The following is a 4,824-nucleotide window of genomic DNA, read 5'->3' as shown; positions in this document are numbered from 1 at the left end:
AATATTATACAAAATGGGTGACCCTGGAGGACATTATGTTGAGTAGAATATCTCAGTCACAAAAGGACGAAAACTGCATAATGCCACTGTTATAAAACAGGACTGACATCGAGATTGGGGGGAAACCAGGAAAAGAGGGGATAAATAATGTATACTGTATTGAAATAAATGAGAGAGAGAGAAATGCTTAAAAAACACATGATTAGGTATTATTTGCATGACAACAATCCAGCATAAGAGCTGCATAGTGAAGTGGACTAGGGGAGGAGAAATGTATTAAAATGAAAGATTTTTTTTTCCAAGAGAAAAGCAAACTGGGGAAGAGGGAGGGGTGGGCAGGGAGGAAAATGTGCAACAATGAATGAATAGAAATCTATGTTCTCTATAAACTTTCATTAAAAATCTCATTTTAAAAAAAAGAACCCACTGGAGGGTCAGCTGAGTCTGTGATGAGTCGACAATGTGTATCAATGACATCAGCTTGTGTGTATGTTTATAGATATATGTGTGTGTATGTAGGTATCCTTGCAGGAGAAGGATGGGCAATCTCGTGAGCCCCTAGTGGTGCAGTGTATAACATGCTAAGTGGAAAGCCGGTGATTTGAATGCACCACCAGCTCTGTAGGAAAAAGAAGAGTAGTTTTCCTTTTGTAAAGATTGGCAACTTTGGAAACTTGAGGAGTATTGTGAATCAGAATCCCAGCAGTGGGTTTAGTTTGATTATATGTATATTGGGAGTATGTTTTAAATTCTGTTTGGTTTTGGACAGAGGTTTTTGAGACTTTTTGTGGATTTCAAGTGCCCACTCACTGTCACCAACAGGGCCAAGCCCATCTTAGGACTCTTGGGAACTTTGAGTGCCTGCTCTCATTTTTTTGTCCAGCAAATAACTTAAGATTTTTTTTTCTTTTCTGACCCATTCTTTCTTTAATTCTCTTCTTTTAATGTTAGTGATGCTACCATTCTCCCTCCCCGCCCCTGCAAAGATTTCCTTTTATTGAATTTGTTACTGTTACTGGATTCTTGCTTTGCCAAAACCATTCCTGAGAATTCAAAGAATTCAAAGAAAGAAATGGTACAATGGACAGCTTCATCTACCCATCACACAGTATTATAAAACTTGATTCATGTGCATTTTTATAATTTCACAATCTTGAAAAAGTTTTATCAAGAGTTGGGATTTGAAATCTGCAGGTCTTCAATTCCTAGTACACTATACCATTAAATAATACTTCCACACATTCATCTCAGTTCATTCCTAAGTTACATAACCCCCAGGAAGATTTTGCTGGAAGAGATGCATTCTTTCCAGGGAAAATTTGTGGCTCAATGAACCAAGAGATTATTAGTTAAGGTTTTTGGTTCCCAAACAAAGTATTGCGTTTAACCAAGAATCCCCTATTTCTCTCAATCAACCAACCCTCCCTTGGCTCAGCTACTCGCTTCATACCTCAGAAAGCAGGTAGCCTGTCTGCTACCTCAAGTAATGGCAAGATTATTGCCCAGAAATAGTTGGCAGGCACTTTCAGGAGTTCCTATATTTCTCCTTAGTGTCAATTCCTGCATTGACACTTTTTATCTAGACTGAACTCCTATTAAAAATTGCTCCCCTATCTGGATAGCTGTGTTCACCCACTTGCTTCATTCTCGCCAGTAGGAAGCCTGCAACTCCTACATTTGACAAAGGGATTTAACACAGAGAAACTCAGACTCTCCCCATCAAGTGGTACCATACCACTGTGAAATCTTTCTATTGAACCAAAAAGACAAAACTTTGGGTAGCTTTCTCAAGTCCCTTTTAAGGGCTTTTAAAAAGGAAAAAAAAAATCAAATCAAAATAGTTTAAGGTGTAATAATCAAAACCAGAAGTGCTAGGGGAGCTCTGGTGGCCTAGTGGCAAGAAGCTGTACTGTAATCCCAAAGGTTCACGGTTCGAATCCAGCAGAGCAGAGAAGGAGGGAAAATTTCCTCCTGTACCAGTCAGATCTGATTTGATGGTACATGCACAAAAAAGAATAAAATAATAATAATAAAAAATTTAAAAAAAAAACACAGAAAACCAGAAGTGCTACATCACCTGTCTTTTGTCCCTGACCCCCTAAATGGACAACAGACAGACACACTCAAAAGGTTGGTAATAGCACTTAGCTAGGACAAGTGCTGCATATATATACTGTCAAGAACCTTAGGGTGATGGGGACAAGTGTGGGATCTGGAATTCTTGTAAAAAAGATCACAGGAGATTCATGAAATGTAAATGGTGAGGTGAGGCTTTGCTCAACAGTTATGTGAAAGCTTCAGCCTACCATTCCCCACACAACTGAGACCCAACTAAGACTTTAGCAATACCTGAAGTAGGAACCCCCCACCCCCAATCACTATCCTTTTGATCAAAGACTTTTTGGTTCCAGTCTAATGATTGACAAATCAATGAAACACTTCAAAATCCTAGTGCATATTTTAGGTTGCTTAACCAACCAAACAATATGCTCTGTCAAAAAACATACGAGTCGCCTATGACTTGACGGCACTCAACAACAATAACATCAACAAAGAGAGTGATCAGCTGGCCCAGTGGACAGAAAATGATGCTACCAAGCCAAAGGTGGCTGACTTTTTTCTAGGTGGTATAGTGGTATAGCCCTGGTGTGTCCGCTTGCTGTACAGAGGTAACTTGTGGTTGCTGTGAAGCTAACACTGTGACACTGATGTGTCAAATGTGTTAATGGTTACCCATGGTGGACAGTGTTTGGTGGAGCTCCCCGATTAAAACAAGCTTGGAAGCAGGAGTGGCATCCACTTCCATAATAGCTTGCCTCTGGAAACCCTGTGAACTTGGAGAAAGGATGAAAGTCACACAAATGTCGAGGACTTCCATTCATAGGGTCATTATGAGTCATCTACGACTTGACAGCACTCAAAAACAACAACCAACCAAACAGTATGCTCTGTCAAAAAGCATATTCCAAGTCAAAGCAAAGCAAAAAAAAAAAAAAAAAGAGAGAGAGAGGACTTATCTGTAAAACATAGAAAAAGCACTACGCATATGAAAAGATTACTAGAAGAAACAAAATTACCCCATCCCATTCCCTCCTTGGTGGACTCAAGCATGGCTGAATTTGTGGATACTTCAGAATACGTTTGTGGTTTAAAGTGTAAATCACAGCCCTACGCAGATGATCTGAACACATCAGTCCTTTGGAGAGCCGCATATTCCAGAAGCCTAACGCAGCCACAGCCTACCACAGAAAGTACTCCTCAAGGATGGGGCACAGGGCAGGTTAAGTAAGGTCACTTAAGTCTTCGTCTTTTACAGCAGATCAGAACCCAGATGGCTGACTTTCTGATTTACTAGGAATCCAGTAAAACTGGTTCAAGTTTCCTATCTACACTTACTAGACACCATCGCCTTCTTGTAATCGACATGGATTCTACAGTGAGTGCAGCCAATCTGAGGTAGTCAACCCTTATGAAGGCTCAGCGTCCAAACAGAGATACTTAAATGACCACGAGCTGCAGGTTTTGGCTTGGTCGGTTGTTATGAAGAACACTGCTCTATTGAGTATCACAATGACAATTTCCCCCCTAAATCCGTTATACATAGAGAGCAGTAGTGACACTGGAAACTTCCAAAATGCAATAGGGCTGATTACTTAGAGTGGTCTGCATCGTTGCTGTGGATCTAGCTGAGATGAGACGCTGAATGCTCATGGTGGTTCGCTGGAGTCTGGTTACCTTAGGAGGGTTGTTAGCAAAGACAATTCCTTAATTGCACTGTGTGGGGTTGCTTTTCTGATTTTCAAGCACCGCATACTGGTTGTCTAGCTGAAGTTTAAGGGCCTGGTTTTTTGAAACGTCATCCCTACCTCTATTTTTGTGTCTTGCTACTTCAAAGCTCTTCTCCATTTCTTTATCCTTCCATCTTTCTACGTGCTTGGCAGTGGATTGCAGGGAAGGGTGTGTCGCTGTAGATCTCTGGTGGCCCTTGTGTTGTCTTCTTCTTCCTCGAGGTGGTTAACCTGGCTCCGGGAGGTCTGTACGCGCAGCTAGTCATAGAAGGTTCTGGAGTTTCTTGAACAATGGGGCAGGGCTGGCGCTGTTTGCACTGGAGCAGGGTTGTTCCAGGGACTCGAAGACTTTTCTACGCCTCCGCCGCCTCCTCCACCTTCCCAATTATCACCTGAATCTTCCTTTTTTTTTCAGTATCTTCTTCCTTTTCACTTATCTGCATTGCCTGAACTCAGGCCCCTGTAATCAACCTCTTTCTGCTCAAACTCTTTCCACTCATCTTCATCCTTGGTTGCGGCCCTGGTAGGGGCTCCGGGGTCCCTGGGCCCCTCTGTCTCCCGGCCCGCAGCTCGCTGCCCCACTGCTCCGCTGCTCCACTCCTTCTTCTTCTTGTCTCCCTTGGCAAAGAAGTTGTTGACCCGGATGGGTGGGGCTGGCGGCGGGCGCGGCCCAGGGGCGCTCTGAGCTGGGTCTCCGCTCTAGTGAAGGCGAAGGCGCTTTCCCCGCTGTGGCGCGTGCAGGCACGCTACCATTCTACTGAGTGAAGTATCTCAGTCACAAAAGGACAAATACTGCATGATGCCACTGTTGTAAAACAGGACTGACCTTGGGGTTGGGGGGAGACTGAGAAATATGGGTTCAATAATGTATGCTGCATTGAAACAGATGAGGGAGAAAACTGTTTAAAAGGGATATGTGATTAGGTATTTTTTGTCATGACAGGAGTCTAGAGCGGAGTCTACATGGTGGAGTGGACCTGGGGGAGGATTTGTAAAACAATGAAAGAATTTTTCTTTTACTTTTCCAAGAGGGTAG

General features: G+C 42.7%; 1 pseudogene; it reads right to left on the bottom strand.

The window, feature by feature from the left end:
• Positions 1–3,765: 3,765 nt before the first annotated feature.
• Positions 3,766–4,319, bottom strand: LOC102861617 (annotated as a pseudogene).
• Positions 4,320–4,824: the final 505 nt, after the last annotated feature.

Source organism: Elephantulus edwardii, unplaced genomic scaffold (genome assembly GCF_000299155.1).
Source record: "Elephantulus edwardii isolate Elephantulus edwardi_28Jun2011 unplaced genomic scaffold, EleEdw1.0 scaffold00077, whole genome shotgun sequence".
Taxonomy (NCBI): domain Eukaryota; kingdom Metazoa; phylum Chordata; class Mammalia; order Macroscelidea; family Macroscelididae; genus Elephantulus; species Elephantulus edwardii.
Note: the sequence above shows the minus strand (reverse complement) of the source record. Positions and strands in the feature narration are given on the sequence as shown.